This window comes from Mesoplodon bidens, assembly GCF_964165515.1.
Source record: "Mesoplodon bidens genome assembly, chromosome: 6".
NCBI classification, from domain to species: Eukaryota; Metazoa; Chordata; class Mammalia; order Artiodactyla; family Ziphiidae; genus Mesoplodon; species Mesoplodon bidens.
Window position 1 is genome coordinate 73,196,984 of NC_138162.1, and position 22,207 is coordinate 73,219,190.

Sequence of the window (22,207 nt, forward strand, 5' to 3'; positions counted from 1 at the left end):
AAATAGAGTTTGTATGGAAAAGGCAGGATTCATGCTTAATTTCCTCCCTTTATTGGTTTTCTCAGTAATGAATTGGTACACTAGAAACATCCAGTGGTGATTGATGAGGTTTTGTGGGTTTATTTTTTGTTAGTATTATTATGAACACATGGATTTATGTGTTGTGGATGGTTTTATGTGTTTCAGTCAGTTATAATCATGATTCTTTTCCTTGCTCAAATTGTCCCATCTTTGGTCAATGGGAGCCCCTTCATTTTGACTCCTGTGTCCTTTTGACAGAAGTATTTGTCTTCAATAGTGTCCTTATTTTCTGGGCCAGCAAGATGTCCCAAGGCCATCTTTTACATTTCTTGCCCTGGAGCTGGAATCAGCCATTTCTCAAAAGAGTCCGGGTTCCTCTTCGTGGAGAATAGTATTTAGAAGTTATGATCTTGGTGATGGGGGGGCTCATTGCTACTAGGTTGTCAATGCTTCTAGACCTTTTTAGTGGACAGCCCTCAGAAATACATATTTCATGGTAAGAGACAAATATATAATGAGTTCATACTGATGTTTCCTGTACAGTTGTTTTATTATTGTAAAATATTCATAATTAATTTTACCATGTAAACAATTTTTAAATGTATGAGTTTGTGACATTAAGTACATTCACATTGTTTGGCAAGCATCACCACCATCTGTCTCCAGGGCTTTCTCATCTTCCTAAACTGAAACTTTGTACCCATTAGACACTAACTCCCCACTCCCTTCTCCTCCAGCTCCTGGAAACCACCATTCTACTAACTATATTTATGAGTATTTTCCCTTTTGTGGCTGGTTTATTTCACTTAGCATAATGTCCTCAAGGGTTATCCATGTTGTGGCATATAATTTCTTACTTTTTAAGGGTGAATTATGTATACATTGATGTATATACCACATATTGTTTATCCATTCATTCGTTGATGAACACTTGGGTTGTTTCCAAATTTTGGCCATTGTGAATAATGCTGCTATGATAATGGGTGTATAAATACCTGTTCGAGTCCCTGTTTTCAATTCTTCTGTGTATATATCTGGAAGTGGAATTGCTGGATCATATGGTAATTCTATGTTTAATATTTTGAGGAACTGCCATACCATTTTTTACATTGGCTGCACCATTTTACATTCCAACAAGCAAAGCACAGGGGTTCCAGTTTCTCCACATCCTCATCAATACTTGTTATCTTAATAGTAGGTATCCTAATGGGTGTGAATTAATTCAAATTTAAGATTACAGAGTTTTGATTAAACTTCTTTGATTTTACTCATATCAATTTTCTCTTTACTTCAAAAATCGTGGTTCCCAGAGACATTAATTGAAGTATTTATTTCCTAATCCTATAATGTATATATAATAGTTTTTAAAAAGTATCAATATTACTTCTATAAGACCACTGAATGCAGCTTAAGAATTCTTTGGTTCTTTTGTCACCCAGATATATACCACAAGGGATATATAGTTATATTTCTGTGTTTGAAAGTCACTCAACAAACATAACTAAAGAGAAACAGAGTCATAGATACAGAGAATAAACAGGTGTTTCCTCGGGTTGGGGGGATGGGATGAGAGAACTAGATGAGGGAGATTAAGAGGTACAATCTTTAAGTTACAAAGTAAATGGCACAGGTATGAAATGTATAGTGTGAGGAATATAGTCAATAATTATGTAATATCTTTAGTGACAGATGATAACTATTCTTATCATGGTGATCATTTTGAAATGTATAGAAATATCGATTTATTATGTTGGGTACCAGGAACTAATGTAGTGTTGTAGGTCAATCATAATACTTCAAAAACAAACAGACAAACTCATACAAAAAGAGATCAGATTTGTGGTCATTGGGGGTGGGGGAAAAGGAATTGGATGAAGGTGGTCAAAAGGTACAAACTTCCAGTTATAAGATAAATAAGTACAACATGATAAATATAATGAACACAGCTGTGCGTTATATATGAAAGTTGTTAAGAGAGTAAACCCTAAGAGTTCTCATCATAAGGAAAAAATCTTTTTCTATTTCTTTAATGTTGTATCTCTATGAGATGATGGATGTTAACTAAACTTATCGTAGTCATCATTTCATGATGTATGTAAGTCAAATCATGATGCTGTACACCTTAAACTTATACAGTGCTGTATGTCAATTATACCTCAGCAAAACTATAAGGAAAAAAACCCATGGGTAGAATTCCAAGGAAAACTACCTAAGAGTCAAAAATAATAAAACAGCACAACACTGTGAATGCACTAAATGCCACTGAACTGTACACTTTAAAATGGTTAACTGTATGTTATGTGAATTTTACCTGAATAAAAAAATTGAATTAGGGCTTCCCTGGTGGCACAGTGGTTGCGAGTCCGCCTGCCGATGCAGGGGACACGGGTTCGTGCCCCGGTCTGGGAAGATCCCACATGCTGCGGAGCGGCTGGGCCCGTGAGCCATGGCCGCTGAGCCTGCGCGTCCGGAGCCTGTGCTCCGCAGTGGGAGAGGCCACAACAGTGAGAGGCCCGCGTACCGCAAAAAAAAAAAAAAAAAGTCACTTGAAATAATTATTTGCCCTGTGTATTTATGCCATCAATTTGATACACAGTTAGAATCATAGGTTTCCATTTGGTGTCAATTTTTCTTTTCTTTTTATTTTTTGGCCACACTGCGTGGCATGCGGGATCTTAGTTCCCCCACCAGGGATCGAACCCATGCCCCCTGCAGTGGAAGCTCAGGGTCTTAACCACTGGACCGCCAGGGAAGAGGTTTTCAAATTTTAGAAACTGGTTTTTAAAAATTCAATAATTTTAAAAATAAGTAAAACTTTTACATAGTTCAGTCAAAACTGTAAAACAGCACAGTCAGAGAATTCTCCATCTCCTTTCTTCCTTTACTCCCCTACCTCCCACCATATGTAACAATTAGCAGATATCTCTTACTGTTTGGTTTATCCTTTAGTTGCTTCTTTTTGGAAATAGAAAGAAATATTTATATTTACATTCTCCTTCCCTTTATTACACAAAGGTGACATTTTACAAGCCCTGTTCTAGGCCTCGCTTTTTTTCATTTATCCTGGTGCTCACTCAGTGTTACGTACAGAGATCTTCCTCATTCCTTTTTCTGTTCAATACTCCTTTGTGTAGGTCTTATTGTAAAGAAATCTTCCTCATTCCTTTGGACTGCTATGGAATATTATACTGTGTGAATAAACCCATAGTTAATTTAACAACCTCCCTACAGCTGCTATGGAGGACAGTATGGAGGTTCCTCAAAAAACTAAAAATAGAGCTATGATACGATCCTGCAATCCCACTCCTGGGCATATATCTGGAGAAAACCATAATTTGAAACGATAATGCACCCCAGTGTTCATTGCAGCACTAGTTACAATAGCCAAGACATGGAAGCAACCTAAATGTCCATTGACAGATGAGTGGATAAAGAAGAGGTGGTATACACACACAATGGAATATTACTCAGCCATAAAAAAAGAATGAAATAGTGCCATTTGCAGCAACTAGATGGACCTAGAGATTATCATACTAAGTGAAGTAAGCCAAACAGAGAAAGACAAATATGATATCGCTTATATGTGGAATTTTAAAAAATGATACAAATGATGGGAATTCCCTGGTGGTCCAGTGGTTAGGACTCCATGCTTTCACTGCTGAGGACCTGGGTTCCATCCCTGGTCAGGGAACTGAGATCCAACAAGGTGCACGGCACAGCCAAAAAAAAAAAGATACAAATGAACGTGTATACAAAACAGAAATAGACCCACAGACATAGAAAACAAACTTATGGTTACCAAAGGGGAAAGGGCAGGGAGAGGGATAAATTAGGAGTTTGGAATTAACATATACACACCACTATATATAAAATAGATAACCAACAAGGATTTACTGTATTAGCACAGTGAACTATATTCAGCATCTTCTAATAAACTATAATGGAAAAGAATCTGAAAAAGAATAGATATATACATATATATATATGTATAATCAAGTATTTTTTATCATTCCAATCAACTTGTTGGTATACAATCTTTATTCCTTTAATGGTTATACTGGAGATTACTACATCCATTCTTGAGTTATTAGTGTGTAATATAAATTAGCACTTCCCACATAATGATAAGACCTTAGAACATATTAACTCTGTTTACATTTGATGTTTATGTTGTCATGCATTTTTAATTTTACATAAAACCCCACAAGACAGAATTAATAGTAGTAATACTAGTATTTTTTTCATATAGTCAATATTCATTTAGGTTTACTCATGTATTTACCTTTTTGGGTGCTCTTAATTCCTTTCTGCGTTCTGTATTTTGGCTTGGGATCATTTTTCATTTTCCTGAAGAATTCCCTTTAATAGTTCTTGTGGTGTTGGTCTCATGGCAATGAACTGTCTTTGTCTGGAAGTAGCTTTATTTTATGTTCTCTTTCAAAGAACATGCTTATTTTTGTCTTAGATCCTACTCTGGCCCAGGGCAGACACTTCATGGTCCAGGCCTCGTGCTGCCCTTTTAGTGACTGGGCTCCTAATGCCAAACTCCCTCCTCATGCCCACATACCAGCTTTGGCCCATCTGAACCTTGGGAGGGTGTTTCTTGCTTGCCTGGTAACTGTGGACCAGTTCTTGCCTGGGCAGCCCAGAGAACTTTTTCACTGTCGAGTAGGCTATAACTATATCTTCTCCAACCTGGGTCTGCGTCCCAGCCTTGGGGAAAGGATCTTCTAAATTTGTCCATCCTTGGGTACTTTTGTCAGGGCTAGTTTATTCTTTAGCATTCTCTTTATATATTTATAGTTGCTCCTCTGTTGAATTAGTGATTTTTTTTAAATCAAACTTTCCCCATTTAAATTACTGTGTGATTTCTCTCTACTGGTTAGACCCTGAATGATACACCAACACATATCCCCAGGATAACCCCTTGTGTCATGACGTATTATCCCTATTGGATATATATTATCCAATATAATAAATATATATTGTTAGATTAAATTTGATAATATTTTGTTAAGAAGTTATACATCTGTTATGAGGGATAATCTGTAATTCTATTTTCTTTTAATGTCTTTGTCAGTTTTTGGAATCAGGGTAATACTGGCCTCATAAAATGATTTAGTGTTTCTATCTTTTCTATTTTCTCAAAAATATGTGTTTGGATTGGTATTACATTTTCCTTAAATGTTGGATGGAATTCACCAGTGAAGTCTTCTAGGCCTGGAGTTTCTTCGTGGAAGCTGTTAACTATGAATTCAATTTCTTTAGCTGAAATTGGGCTGTTCAAGTTTTCTATTTCTTCTTGGGTCAATTTTTTTTTTTTTTTTTTTTTTTTTTTTGCGGTACGCGGGCCTCTCAACTGTTGTGGCCTCTCCCGTTGTGGAGCACAGGCTCCGGATGTGCAGGCTCAGCGGCCATGGCTCATGGGCCCAGCCGCTCCACGGCATGTGGGATCTTCCCCGACCAGGGCACGAACCCGTGTCCCCTGCATCGGCAGGCGGACCCTCAACCACTGCGCCACCAGGGAAGCCCCTTGGGTCAATTTTTGAGAATATGTGTCTTTCAATGAATGTGTCCATTTCATCTATGTTATCACAATAATAGTTGTTCATAATATATCCTTATATCCTTAATATCTTTTAGGTGTGTTGTGACGTCCTCTCTTTCACTCCTCATGTTGGTAATTTGTGTCTTCTCTTCATATTTTTCTTGATCAGTCTGGGTAGGAACTTGTGAATTTATCAATCCCCCCCCAAGTAGAACTAGCTTTTGGGTTCACTGTTTTTCTACACCGTTTTTCTGGCTGGTAGACCACATTTTTGGGGTTCCCTCATCTCTCTGATCTTGTACTCTAAAATTGTGGCTGCTAAGCCAATTTTCTAATGATGTCTAATAGACTTACTGCCTTTAAATAGATTTCATTTTTGTATTTTTTTCTGGCTTTTCAAGTTGTTCTCAACAGGAGCACATGTTGCTTCATTACAGCCAGAAGCAGAAACGTGAGAGAAATAATTTCAGGTGGCTGGTACTGCTGGAAAAGTGCTGATTTAGAAGCAGGATTCTTGGGTTCAAGACTTTTCTCTGTTGCTTACTGATACTGCTGTTAACAACCTTGGGCAAGTCAACTTGACTAAGTTTTAGTTTCCTTGTTTGTAAAGTGGGGATAACAGTAATATCTTACATTACAGTGCTTCTGTAAGTATTAAGTAATCCAAAGTGCAACTGTTTTATGAACTATGAAAAATTTCATGAATATAGCATGGCTCATATTTAATTTGTACAACTATGGATGCTTTGGAGGCAGGGACTGAGTCTTTTTGATCATGATTCCTCAACACCTAGCACAATTCCTGGAACATATTTTGGCTTTTAATAAACCTTTGTTGAGCTCAACCAAAGCTATTTTACATGAATGGTTAAAACTCTTACACACTGACTCAGTATGAATTCATACTGTATGCCCATAGTTATTGGCAACACCTGAATTAAGCCAGATCATGCTGAATTGTTGTTTATTATTGTTATTTAGACTAAAAATATATACAATATCATGTGTAAACTTCCTGTATTATTCTTATAGGATTATCCTTTTCCTGGCCACAAATAGAAACATGTGCTGAAAATCTATAAATAGTGGGAAATCCGTAAGGGTTGTCTCATAGGAGGAAGAGGTAAAAAGAGGCCTTGATTCTGGTAATGCTGTAGGGTGAGTGTGCAAATATAACAGAGGTTCCTAAGTGATCTGTCACTGCAGCTTATAAGCTCTAACATTCCTTTATAGTTTCTGCACATGGGGCTGTTTGGAGGAATTTAACTACACCACCTACAGAAGACAGGTTTGTGTGTTATCTTAATACCATTTCTGGGTCACCCCTGCCCCTTTCCCCCCCATATGCATGCATATCTCTCGCCTCAGTTTTAAATTCAAGTGTGAAGTTCATTCAGGCTAGATCACTGTTTCCCCAGCTTCAAGATTCTGCATACCACCTTCATAATTCTTTTCCACATCTATGAACCACTTATACTATTTACCTAAGATTTTCCTTGAACTAATTTTATTTTTCCTAAATTAATGTATTTTAAAAGAAAATTATCACTGTCACAAATTGAAAATCAACACCACCTTCCAAGATTGTGGTAAAAATAAAAAATAGTGAAAACAAAACAATTTGTTTTAATTCAAATGCTACAAAGAGATCATTGCCTTTTGAAGACTCTGAGCCCAGGGCCTGCTGTCTTTCAGGGATATACTGGGTCAGATAATCTCTAAGGTCTCTGATTTCAGCTTTCAACATCTGTGGTGTTCCAAATATTTTCTCTTCCAACTATTTGTGTATTTCCTCCCTCAGTTCTCACTCATGCAAACTGTCCTTGCCTTATATCTCATGTACAAATGATTCCTTTTTACCAATGACCGCCACCATTTTTAGTGTTGAGAGTCAGTATGGAAAAAACTTGGGGATTCTATGTAAGAAATAGAAAAAGGGGGGAAATTGTGAAAAGCAGGAAGTGATTGGGAGGACGTAACTTGGACAAGAGTCATCCTGCCTCCTTGACCTAGAATAGTTTCCTCTGTTTTCCCAAACATATTCTTTTCATTTCCTTTTACTTCCCCTTTGAGGTTTGAGTTAAAATAAGCATATTCTCTAAAAAAGATAGATACCTCTAGAAGGATTAAGAGGCCATTAGTCATCTACACCTAAGTGTAAAATAATCCAATCTACTTATTTCCTTAATATTGAAATTGCCTACACTGAAGGAAAGGGAATGAAATAATTCTGATGAGTGGTATGTTTTGGAAGACTAGGGGAACATAAGAGGAGAGAGGGTTGGCTGAGAAGGCATGGAGAGATAGAAGATAATAAAAGAAAGTGAGAGAGTCTAAAAGAAAAGTTTAGCATAGTTTAACAATTTCTCTCTTTCCCCTCCTTCTTACCCTATCACCTTAATTTCTGTTCTAGAGACCCACAAGTTAAATTAGTATAAAAAATTATAGAGTTCAGCTACTTCTTAGATCAAGTCAACTTTTTTTTTTAACATCTTTATTGGAGTGTAATTGCTTTACAACGTGTGTTAGTTTCTGCTTTATAGCAATGTGAATCAGCTGGCTAGGATTCTCCCCACCATTAGTAAAATTGCTTCTAAGAGAAAATGTATTCTGCATTCTGTGACACAGTATTTCATAACCTGAGAATTGTACAGTGTTCCACACACAGTGGGTAATTAAGAATGTTATTACTACTGTCTGCCTTTATAAATCTCCAGTGGAACAGAAAATGTCAGGAAGATTGTTAGTATGGACATGGATTTTCCCAAGAGAACAGTTCAACTTTGCTTATAGTGTTTCTGTGTGGTTTAGGTCCTGTATTAGGTTTCTTATCATGCTAAGTGCAATGATTGTTCTGATGACTTCCAGGCAGCTTTTGGGCCAATGCTTTTCAAATTGTCTGTGGTGAAGAGCCAGGATTTGTGTGTGTGTGTGTGTGTGTGTGTGTGTGTGTCTGATCTGTGGAAGACCAATCTTAGTATGCACCTTGTGCCACATGTGACTCACCACATCATTCTGACAATGCACACACTGTTCTGTTACCTCACTCAAGAAGACAATTTGAGGGCTTCCCTGGTGGCGCAGTGGTTGAGAGTCCGCCTGCCGATGCAGGGGACACGGGTTCATGCCCCGGTCTGGGAAGATCCCACATGCTGCGGAGCGGCTGGGCCTGTGAGCCATGGCTGCTGAGCCTGCGCGTCCGGAGCCTGTGCTCCGCAACGGGAGAGGCCACAACAGTGAGAGGCCCACATACCGCAAAAAAAAAAAAAAAAACAAGAAGACAATTTGAATAACCTTGAGTTTGGATGTTCGGGTAATGTCAAATTGCTATAACAGCTTCTAAACACACACTCCTAATTTCTGGGCTTATCTCATTGAAGAATGATGAAGAAAAGATCACAGACTACACTTGAGTAGTCTGGTCTAGTAGGTGTATTCTGAGAGTTCCTCTTATAAAATGACAAGACCCCTCCAGCCCTGGGGAGTCCTTTTATTGACCTAAAATAAATGTAATATTAACAGTGTGGTTCATGGACAAAAATAATCTAAGAATTATTGGTTTGTAACAAATTTTCCAACTCACTTGGCATACTCTTGTTGCTATTCTCATTTTTAAAAACTCTACCAGAAAATTAGGAGCCCAGAAAGTTTGGAGATCTTATCATTTTTGCCTATTATTGTAATACTTATATTACATAAACATAATGTGTAAAATAATTTATAAAGCACTTTCTGTCAGGTTAAGTTATGCTGCAGTAACAAATGGTCCCTGAAATCTCAGAGCTTTATAGCAACATTTATTTCTTGTGCATGCTGTGTATCCATCAGGTGTCCATTTAAGCTCAGCTCCAATTTGTCTTCATTTTAGGACTCACAGTAAGAGAGCAGTCTAGGTGGAACATTGCTGGTCTTGTGGTCAGGGAAAAGAGAAGATGGCAGCCATGTGATGGCTCTTAAAGCTCTACCCAAATTGTACACATTACTTTCTCTCATATTTCAATGGCCAAAGAAAGTCATATGACCAACCCTGAAGTCAAGGGGTCAGGGATGTATAACCTTCCAGAGGGAGAGGCCTGGAAGGAGGGGCAGCAAAGAATTCAAACTAATAACACCTATGACACACACTGTTAGAATCTGAGTGAGAGTTGGGAAAAAGAATAGAGAGGCATTTCAAAGTGTAGGGAATCTAGTCTGTAACTAAGAGAGAGAAAATTACTTTTACTAATTTTAATACCAGTTTGAGAACATTTAAGTCTTTTTTTCCAGCTTTATTGAGATATAATTGACAAACAACATTGTGTATGTTTAAGGTGTCCAGTGTTATGATTTGATACATGTATATATTGTGAAATGATTACCACAATAAGATTAGATTACATATCCATTACCTCACATAGTTACAATTCTTTCTGTGTGGGCTGAGAACTTTTAAGATCTACTCTCTGAGCAACTTTCAAATATACAATAGAGTACTGTTAGCTGTAGTCACCATGCTGTACATCACATCCGCAGAATTTATTAATCCTAAAACTGGAAGTTTGTACCTACCTTCACCCATTTCCCCTACCCCACCACCCCCGGCAACCACCAATCTGCTGTTTCTATTTCAGTTTGTTTTTTGTATTTTTAGATTCCATATGTTTGTGAGATCATACATTATTTGTATTTCTCTGACTTATTTTGCTTAACATAATGCCCTCAAGGTTCATTCGTGTTTTTGCAAGTGGCAGGATTTTCTTCTTTCTCATTGCTGAATAATATTCCATTGTATATATACATATACACACCACATTTTCTTTATCTATTCATCCATTGGTGGACACTTAGTTTGTTTTCATGTTTTGGCTATTGTAAATAATGCTGCAGTAAATCTGGGGTACACATATCCCTTTTAGAGAGTGATTTCATTTCTGTTGGATCCATACCCAAAAGTGGTATTGCTGGATCACATGGTAGTTATATTTTTAATTTCTTGAGGAACCTCCATATTGTCTTCCATAGTGGCTGCACCAGTTTACATCACCTTTTTTTTGTATCTTCCTCAGCATTTGTTATCTCTTGTCTTTTTGATAATAGTTATCCTAACAGGTAGGAAGTGATATTTCATTGTGGTTTTTATTTGTATTTCCCTGATGATTAGTGATGTTGATTGAGCACCTTTTCATGTACCTGTTGGTCATTTGAATATCTTCTTTGGAAAAATGTCTATTCAGGGTCTCTGCCCATTTAAAATTGGATTATTTGGGTTTTTTTGCCATTGAGTTGTATGAGTTCCTTATATATTTTGGATATTAACCCCTTATCAGATACATTGTCTGCAGATATTTTCTCCCATACTGTAGGTTGCTCTTTCATTTGTTGATTGTTTCTTTTGCTGTGCAGGAGCTTTTTAGTTTGATGTAGTCCCACTTGTTTATTTTTGTTTTCATTACTTGTGCTTTGGTGTCATATCCATAAAATCATTGCCAAGACCGATGTCAAGGAGGTTTTTCCCTGTTTTCTTCTAGGAGTTTTATGGTTTCAGGTCTTACAAGTCTTTAATCCATTTAGAGTTAATTTTTGTGAGTGGTGTAAGATAGGAGTCCACTTTCATTCTTTTACATGTGAATATTCAGCTTTCCCAACACCATCTATTAAAAAGACTATCTTTTCTCCATTGAGTATTCTTGGCTTCCATGTCAAATATGAGATGCCTGTACATGCATAGGTTTAATTTTGGGCTTTCAATTCTGTTTCATGTGTCTGTTTTATGCCAATACCATAATGTTTTGAGTACTATAGTTTTGTAATATAGTTTGAAATCAGGGTGTGTGATGCCTGCAGCTTTGTTCTTTTTTCTGAGAATTGTTTTGACTATTCAGGGTTTTTTATGGTTCCATATGAATTTTAAGATTTTTTTCTATTTCTGTAAAAATTGCCATTGGAATCTTTCTTTTTTAAAAATTTAATTTAATTTTTTATTTTTGGCTTCTCTGGGTCTTCGTTGCTGCGCGTGGGCCTTCTCTAGTTGCGGCGAGCGGGGGCTACTCTTTGTTGCAGTGCGCAGGCTTCTCATTGCAGTGGCTTCTCTTGTTGGGAGCATGGGCTCTAGGTGCACAGGCTTCAGTAGTTGTGGCACGCAGGCTCAGTAGTTGTGGCTCACAGGCTCTAGAGCGTAGGCTCAGTAGGCTCAGTAGTTGTGGTGCACGGGCTTAGTTGTTCCGCGGCATGTGGGATCTTCCTGGACCAGGGATCAAATTGGTGTCCCCTGCTTTGGCAGGTGGATTCTTAACAACTGCACCACCAGGGAAGTCCTGCCATTGGAATCTTGATAGGGGTTGCATAGAATCTATAAATGATTTTGGCTAGTATGGACATTTTAACAATTTAATTCTTTATTTTACTCTGTCTTAAAGGCTCTTATGAGATTAGTTCTTTAGGTGTCTTAAGTGGAAAATGTATCCCCTATGGAAGAAATATAGATAATTTATATTAAAAAAGAGAAACATCATGGGAATTTATCTCTCTCAGGTATATAGGGATGACATAGTAATAAGCATGATTATAAAGGAAACACAGAAGATAATAAAGTCTAATCTGATGCTAACTCACTTTATGTCTGAGGTTTCAAAACTTCAACGTCCTTTATCTTGATTTGTGTGGTTCATTTTTTAAATTTATTTATTTTTGGCTGTGTTTGGTCTTCATTGCTGCACGTGGGCTTTCTCTAGTTACAGCAAGTGGGGGCTACTCTTTGTTGTGGTGCGCAGGCTTCTCATTGCGGTGGCTTCTCTTTGTTGTGGAACACGTTCTCTAGGCGTGCAGGCTTCAGTAGTTGGGGCACGTGGGCTCAGTAGTTGTGGCTCGTGGGCTCTAGAATGCAGACTCAGTAGTTGTGGCGCACAGGCTTAGTTTCCCTGCGGCATGTGGGATCTTCCTGGACCAGGGCTTGAACCTGTGTCCCCTGCATTGGCAGGCGGATTCTTAACCACTGTGCCACCAGGGAAGTCCCCGTGTGGTTCATTTTAGAAGATGAGAATATCACAGAAAAAGAGTAACATATTCATGTTCTGAACTTGTCAGAGAATTCCTGATTTGGTAAAATACAATTCCCAGAGAAGAAGTCGGACAGGTCTTAGCAGTTCTTAAAAATTATTAATTCTCTGAGGATAGGAAAGAAGTTTCCTTAAACCTTTCTTAAAATAGGGCTCATTTCATATCAAAGAATTAATAAGTCCCCTTAAGCAAGTAACATACAGTCATGGAGTAATTGGGCTCATTTGGAGCTAGCGCTCTTCAAGATCTCTTTTATCTTTAAACGACTTCAGATTTGAAATGCCTTGTCAGAATAGAAAGAATAAGGACAAATCCCCAGTACATATAGGGGATTCTTCTTCTTTTTTAGTTTTAATTTTTTTTAGTTTTAATTTTTTTTACTTTTCATTGTCTTTCATTCTTATTGATTTATGTTACTAGTAAACACAGTATTTTGTAGTATAACAAGCAGTTTACTGTTCAGTTATATGATTTAGGAGGAGGACATAAAATTTAATCTTTTTTCTTCATAGTCCAGTGTGGGACAGATTACATATTACCCCTCTACCTATGCACATATTTATGAATATATACATATATCTATTCATATACACATGTACATATATAAATGTATATATACACATGTATTTATATATAAGAATAATATATAAATAAAATAATATATATAAGTGAAATCAACTTTTTTTCCCTCTTTTATCTGTCTCTTCCCTTTCCCTCCTTGCCCATGATTTCTCTTTTTTTTTTCTTTTCCCATATCTTTTGTTTTTCTTCAGTCTTCTTTCCTCTCTTCCTTCCTTTCTGTCTTTCTGTCTTTTTTGACTTATGCTACTCTTGGGATGGCTTTTTCAATTTTCTGCTTTGAGAGCTAGTAGGAGTACATTTTCCTAAGAGCTCCCAGTGTTTAAACTTGGGGAAAAGAATTGTGTTCTTCTAGCCAGAACATCCAGCTATAGTTGTTTAAAACATATATGCTTCTTTATGGGGCACAATGTGGCCAGGGAGTGATGCCTGAAGACGTGCCACATGGGTCTGCACTTCCATTTTGTCATCATGATGGTAACCAATTATGCTTGTTGTGGTAACCTATCATGCTTGTATAGAAGTTACAGTATGTACAGAGTTCATTCATCACATTCTCTTTTTTGATCTGATTTTGACACCAGTTCTGTAAAACTGGGACTTTTAACCCCACTTTATAATTAAAGTTTAAGTTACAGACCCAATGTTGGGGAGAGCCTTGGTGACCTCCCCTTCCTCCTTCCTTCCCCCTTTCTCCATCTGCACATATATCTTAGGTGCCCATGTTCCTACATTACAGCCTGAGAACCCCCACTGTTGATCAGTCTACCACTAACCCATCAAATTACCCTTCCCCTTGGTCACAGTTTATTGGTCTAAAGGTGAGTGCTTGATCTGAGCCACATTAATCAGGGTCCATCTTTAGGATTTTAAAAACTAGAACTGAGAATTCAGCACCTCTTCAGTGGTACAGCTTTTAGAGCATTTGTCTCCATTATTTCACTGAAAACAGCTCTTATCAAGGTCACCTATGAGCCCCTGTGGTCCTATCCAGTAGTCAGTTCTCAGGCCTCATTTCTCCCCACCATTCAGCAGCATTTAGCATGGTTCATCAATTCCTCCTCCTGAATTTTCTCCAGATGGCTTGTGGGATATCACTGTCTCTTGCTTCTCCTCCTACCTTGCTGACTATTCCTTCTGAGCCTTCTTTGCAGATTTGTTCCCAGCTCCCAATCTCCAAGACATCCCAATCTGAGGCTCAGTCCAGGCTTCTTCTACTCTCTATCTTGGGCTACCTTTGGTTCTCTCCTCTTTTACCTCCACATCCAATACTTCAGCATATCATGTTGACTACCTTCAGAATATATTCAGCCTCTGACCATTTCTCACCCACTCTACCACGTTATCTCTTATCTAGATTATTGAAATAGCCTCCTAAATAGGCCCCAGGCCTCCACTTTGCCCCCCTACAGTTTCATCTCCATGCAGCAGCCAGAGTGGTTCTACTAAAACATGAATCAGATCCTTTCACTTCTCAGCTCAATATTTTCCAGTGACTTTCCATCCCAGAGTAAACACCCAGATCCTTACATGATCTTGGATTTATATGGTCTGGGCATTGTTACCTTTCTGATCGTGTCTCTTAGCACTCTTCTTTTCTCCCACTTCTACTCTAGCACACTGGCCCCTTGCTTGTCCTTGAACATGTCAAGAGTATGTTTCCACTTAGGAGTCTTTGTGTTTGTTCCACCAAATATTCTTACTACTTTCTCCCTCACTTCATGGTTTGTTCATATATAACCAAATATTAGAACACTTTCCCTGACCACTTTTATAAAATAACACACACCACCACTACCACCACAACTACTCAGCACTCCCTAACTCCTTATACTGGTTATTTTTCTCCATAGCAGTTAACACTACCTTATATATTATTTGTACATTCGTTTGTTCTGTGACTTTCTCCACTCCACAAGAACATGAGCTCCCTGAGGGCAGACATTTTCCTTGTCACTACTATTTCCCTAGTGCCTAGAGCAGTGCCTGCCATGCAGTCAGGCTCAAAGGCAACAACTGTTGAGTGAATAAGTAAATGTAACAATATAGAGCTGAGAAAGGCAGAGAAAACCAGTCTGAAAAAAGGAGAACAAAGCCAGCATTCTGGGAGGAGCAGAGACCAGGTGAAAGGTGAGTCCTGACTGAGCCTGAGTCCCTGATTGTTCCAGGTGCTCAGGTGCATTTCTGATCTCCTGCAGCTTGGTGATTCAGTTCTCCCATAGAATCTATGGACCTTGGTGTTTAAGTGGCCTTGAGTTGGGTTTCTGTATCCACCAGAGTCGTAACAAGTACTGTACACCATAGTCATATATACAGAAGGAGCTACAGGTCCAGAATCCAGGTCTTGGATTTTTTTTTTTTCCATGGCACGCGGGCCCCTCACCGCTGTGGCCTCTCCCATTGCGGAGCACAGGCTCCGGACACGCAGGCTTAGCGGCCATGGCTCACGGGCCCAGCCGCTCCAGGGCATGTGGGATCTTCCCAGACCGGGGCACGAACCCGCGTCCCCTGCATCGGCAGGCGGACTCTCCACCACTGCGCCACCAAGGAAGCCCCAGGTCTTGGATTTTTAATCCAGCATCATACCAGGCATTTCTGCAGTTCAAATCCCTCATATGATTACAGGGCCAAAGATGTAAGTGCCAAAATCCACTTGAAACAAGGACACAGAGGGTGTCAAATGTGAATGATTTCCTGCCAAACTTGCTAAATATCTGCAGAGGGTGCAATCACTTTCCTTATAAATACACATTTTCAAGATCTGAAAAGGTACAAGCAACACATAGTCTTTGCGCACCCCATTATTGATCAATTTATGATGATAAAGAGTAGACTTTAGGGCTTCCCTGGTGGCACAGTGGTTAAGAATCCGCCTGCCAATGCAAGGGACACAGGTTTGAGCCCTGGTCTGGGAAGATCCCACATGCCATGGAGCAACTAAGCCCGCGCGCCACAACTACTGAAGCCTGCGCACCTAGAGTCCGTGCTCCACAACAAGAGAAGCCCCCGCAATGAGAAGCCCGCACACCGCAATGAAGAGTAGCCCCCGCTCGCCACAACTAGAGGAAGCCCACGCGCAGCAACAAAGACCCAACACAGCCAAAAATAAATAAGTAAAATAAATAAATTTTAAAAAAAAGAATTTATGGTGCAAACTTGGGTGCTGTCCATGGTCCTGCCGATTTAAAGTGAATTATTTCCAACTGTACATCAAAGGCTTTATTATGATAAACAACCCAAATCAGAGTTGTTTCTGACGAAACATCAAGAATCTGAAGGTAGACAATCAAGTAGCCGCTCAGATTGGGATAATAGGGAGCTGTGGAAGAAATCTTGGACTGGGCATTAAGAGGATCTAGTGCAGTGATTATCTGTGTTTTTGTCTGTCTGGCATTCATTTACCTTTCTTCAGTTAACAGCACCACGATTTTCCTTTGATCAATCTATCATCCCCCATAGCTCCATACAATTCAGGTAGAGTTGACCTCACCCTCCACTTCCCCCCTCCATTGACCTGTCATTGTTACAGTGAAGGATCATAGTTCTGTGTGAGATCCCAAACTGCAGTGAATCAGATGAGAGCTCCAAGAGTTAGCTTTAGTGACCAGTACCAGTTAGGGAAAGCTTCACTACTTTGGAGGACAAATAGGACAGGAAGAAAAGTGAAAACAACAGAAAAGGGCAGGACCTGAACATGGAATACGCTGGCCTCAGGTGCTGAATGGAGGACTGTGCTCAGGAGGTGGACTGCTTTACACAACCTCCCATCAAAAGTAGAGATAAAGTTACCTGGGTCCTTGGGGAGGGTGTCCTTCATGAAGTCATCCACGGAGAGAAGATTTCAGCATCTCTTTCAGCAGATCAGCAGTACTTGGAGTCAAAGACCAGTCAAGAAGCAGAGTGAGGTTCAGGAAGGGTGATCAATGGTCACACTGGAATAAGAATGAAGAGTTTAATTTCTCAACATTAGTTGAGATTTTGATTGGAACAACAGACATAAAATAAGTACTTGCCATACTATGAGGTAAATGCAAGAATACATGCAGGACATTGTAAGAATATAATGGATGAACACATTGTGTAGTGTTGTGGTGAGGAGACTGTTCAGAGATTAGTTCCTGGTAGGAAGATAAGATATAATATGTGAGAAAGGTTCATTGCAGGCATAAGGTACAACGTGAGCAAGTGACAGTCAGTGGGCATGTTCGTTAGAATCAGCAGGTGTGTTTGTACAACTATAAGCTGTTCAGCGCTGCTGGCGCCTAAGCACAGGCAAGGACAGTTAGCAAGTGAGCTAAGAAGGAAGCAGGGGCTGGATCACGAAAGGCCTCTGATACCATGAGAAAGAATTAGGACATTTCCACAGGTTGCAAATGGGTAAATCATGGGCTAATTTTGACCCTCGGATATTGTTTGACCTACACAACATTATTTAGAAAATTGAAATATCATTTAAAGGGCTTCCCTGGTGGCGCGGTGGTTGAGAGTCCGCCTGCCAATGCAGGGGACACGGGTTCGTGCCCCGGTCTGGGAAGATCCCACATGCCGCGGAGCGGCTGGGCCCGTGAGCCATGGCCGCTGAGCCTGCGCGTCCGGAGCCTGTGCTCCGCAACAGGAGAGGCCATAGTAGTGAGAGGCCCGCGTACCACAAAAAAAAGAAAAAGAAATATCATTTAAAAATTAGGAGGTTTTACATATCAAAAAGATCTAGATTTCTGATGTTTCTAGAAAGAATTAGAAGATCTGGCAATCTTGGACCTACATGATGATATGGTAAAAAATTACCCAGAAACAAATATTATCTGTCTTCTCTGAATGGGGCATATGCATTTCCAGTTCCCAACACTCCAGTTCCAGTACACTCCACTGATTTCTCAACTGGCAGCCAGCCTCTCTCTCTCTCTTTTTATCTGCATGGCCCTTGTAGTAGTGAGAGTATCTGAGAAGGATTCAAAGTCTGAGTTGCCCCCAACATGCTGTATGTCTACAAGTAGGTCATTTAATCCCTCTGGTCCCCAGTTTCCCCATCACTTAAATCCTAACTAGTTTATTTCCAAGGTCCCTTCCTGCACCATCATTGTATAATTTTATTATAATTAAAACAGTGATGAAAAATGCTCTAGCACTTTACAGTTTTCAAAGATTTTGTATACATTTGTCACAGCTCCTGTGAGAAAAGTACTACATTCCTGATTGAATAGATAGTAAACTGAGATCCATAGTGGCTAAGAAACAAATCCTGCGCCCTTTCTCTTACACTGCACTATACTGTAAGGCTGTGCTTGAATTTCCTTCTTTCCAATATTCCCCAGGGTTGATGCATACTGATTAAAATAATGAAATGCAACCAGCTAGCATGAGATAAAACGTATGAGATGTAACTCCAAGGCAATGGGATAGATTCCATATGACAAACAAAAAATATATACTTAACTCTCATGTTTCTTCTAAGATGTTTTGGCATCTTGGGAAAGAAGGAGCTAAAACTGTGCCCATTAAGAAGGTTTTCAGTCAGTTCTTTTCAGACAATTTATTCAAGCATAACATCTTTGAAACAATTTTGTAATCAAGTCTGAAAACAAGTTTTCAATCCTCAGATGCAATAAAGCCAGGGCTAGTGAGGGTAAGAGGGTGTGCCTGCAGGGAATGAAAATGTCACTGGTTTCATATACACTAGAGGCTTTGGCTCTTCCTATGTGTTCATCTAAAAGGAGAGGTAGGGGAGGGGAGGAAAAAATAAATAAATAAAAGGAGAGGAAGCCAGACTTCTAATGATGGGATGGCTTGCTGTCTTCATGATAACTGACAAGGTTAATCAGAATACCAGACTTGTGAAGTCATGTCAGCAACCAGATGTTTTGCTTCATACAGGTGAATTTGAGGTTGCTGGAAAGAAGAGACATCAGATACACAATAGAATTACAGGAGTCTGGCTTAATGATTCACATATGAAAGAGAGACCAGAGCCAAAAGCTCATCACTCCAGTTCATTCAAGAAAAGTATGTGAACTGGAAGATACCTGAGAAAATGTTGCTAACTCAGACAGAAAGGTGAGAGGACAGACAGCTTAGCATGTGATTATGTATCACTTCTGTTGGGAAAACAGAAAGGCATTACGTAGCTGTCTTTAAATTGTGTACATGAGGCAGAGTAGTTATTATGATGCTCTTGTGAATTAACGTAAGTCGTATACATTATTTTGCAGAAGAGATTTTGCATGTTTGAGATGCTGATTGTTGGAAGGGCATCCCAAGCTGAATGGTTTGACCAGCAACCGAACCAAACCTCCTGCTGACTCAGTGACTTTATTGGAAATATCCCAAGTATCACCCCAGGGCATTTCTTTTTTCTTTTTTTTAAAATAAATTTATTTATTTTATTTTTGGCTGCATTGGGTCTTCATTGCTGCACGAGGGCTTTCTCTAGTTGCGGCGAGTGGGGGCTACTCTTCGTTGCAGTGCACGGGCTTCTCATTGCGGTGGCTTCTCTTGTGGAGTATGGGCTCTAGGCGCACGGGCTTCAGTAGTTGTGGCTCGCGGGCTCAGTAGTTGTGGCTCGTGGGCTCTAGAACACAGGCTCAGTAGTTGTGGCACACGGGCTTAGTTGCTCCGCAGCATGTGGGATCTTCCCGGACCAGGGCACAAACCCGTGTCCCCTGCATTGGCAGGCAGATTCTTAACCACTGTGCTACCAGGGAAACCCCCCAGGGCATTTCTAAACTATTCTTATGAGGTTGCGTTCTGGATTGGGGTCTGGAGCACTATGTGGACGCAGCTTCAAAACTCAGAATGAGGGAAAGCAAAGTGGGAGAAAGAGAAAATGAAAACAAAATCCATTTGATTTAAACTAAACCTGCAAATTAATAACTGTAAACATATAAAGGAATCTAATGGTAAGAAAGACATGAATTCATTATAGATGAGATTAACTTATTAAATTTATTAATTTTATTTTATTAATTTATCTGGCAAAGACTTTGAACTAACTATATATGTTTAAGGTATTCAAGGAGAAAACTGGAGAAATAAAATTCACTGAAAATAAGACATTGTAGAACAAAAGTAACAGAAATGAAATCTGAAATGAAAAAGGATGAATTAGAAATCTTGGAAAATAGAAAAAAACTGTAGTCTTTGAAATACAAAATTTCATACATATAGGGAGAATTAATGAATTGGAAAGTAGTACTGAAGAATTCACTCAGAATGCAGCATGGAGAGACAAAGGGACAAAAAAATTAAAGCATGTTGAAGAGGCAATAGACTGAGATTGAAAGGGAGGGACCAACACTGACCATTGTGTACATTTTGATTGCACATTATGACTCTATGTATATAATTCCTAAAGGCAGGCCAGACAATGCTATATTTAATGAAAATCTACATGTGTGGTAGGATTATACAAAATATGCAAGGAAATGATAAACACCAGATTCAAGATAAGCTGTTGCTTCGTTCGAAGTGGGGCCGAATTTAGGGTAAAAAATACTTCCCATTGCCACCATGTCACATTCTCTTTGGCTCATTCCACCCCCCTTAGGAAAATGAGAGTCAGTCACCATATCCTCAGAGTTTCCTGTTGTTGATTACGGGGTGGGCAGACTTCAGTGGGATATGGATAAATACAGTCTACTAGTTATCTGGCCTTTCATTGCTTTTAGTTAATATGGTCTTCACTACTAAAACAAACATTTTAGTTGTATCTATAATTTTTTTTTCTTTAAACGTGTATCTAAAGAAAATATGGCAAAACATTAGGATTTATTAGGGTGGCACGATGAGTACCTGAATATTGGTTATTTGAGTCTCATTATTATACTTTGTTGTAGAATGGAAATATTTCATTTGAAAATAAATTTATAAAATAAAAAAGAATAAGAAGCTATGTAGTTGGTGTCAGTGTTTGGGGCACTGGTTCTGGAGTCAGATTGGTTGGGGTCATTTCCTAACTCTTTAACTACCGGCTGTGTGACTTTGGGCAAGTTGCCAAACCTCTCTCTCCATGCCTTAGTTTCCTAATCTGTGAAATAGTTGTCATAATGGTGTCTACTTCAAAGAGGTACTTGAAGAGTAAATGAAAAAAATTCTATATATATGCACACAAAGCTAGAGAATTTAGAAAATATAGATATGTAAAAAGAATAAAACCACGTCATTCACATCATATTAATATCTTAGTGGATAAACCTGCATCTCTTTTTCCTTGTGGATGTGCATATAAATATAATCCTAATAAATGTAAGCCCCTCATGCAGTTTTGGGTCCAGCAAGCAAAATTAATATATAAGAAATCGAATTCTTTATTGCCACTTCTACAAAACCATGAAGGGGTTCAAATACATTTCCATACTAAGTTTTCACAACTTTCCTCTTCTGGCCCATTTCCTCACACCCTGATGCTGTTCTACATCCCCTAGGAAACTCTTACTCTTCCCCAGCTCAAGATACCTTTTCTCTACATTAGCACTTTATTATGTAGATTCAGTTGCCTTTTAGATGTAAGTCCTCCTTCTTCTTCTTCTTTAGTTCTGTCTCTCTCTCCATTACCCAAATTACACATCACAAAACTCAAAGAATTTGTCTGAGAAAAACAGAACTCTTTTCTTTCTTTTTTTTTTTTGCGGTACACGGGCCTCTCACTGTTGTGGCCTCTCCCGTTGCGGAGCACAGGCTCCGGACGCGCAGGCTCAGCGGCCATGGCTCACGGGCCCAGCAGCTCTGCGGCATGCGGGGTCTTCCCGGACCGGGGCATGAACCCGTGTCCCCTGCATCGGCAGGTGGACTCTCAACCACTGCGCCACCAGGGAAGCCCCAGAACTCTTTTCTTAAGGTAAGATGTCATTGATGGGGATGGTATAGGTAGCCTGGGGGTCATGGAGGCAGCAGTACTGGTAACCTGGGCAGGCAAAGGCTGGATTCAGTTTGGAGGTAGAGGGAGGAAGAAGGTGAATATTACAATGTTACAATTTTTATCGTATTTCCTATTAACATGAGATCATAGTTTATATTAATTTGAAACCAACT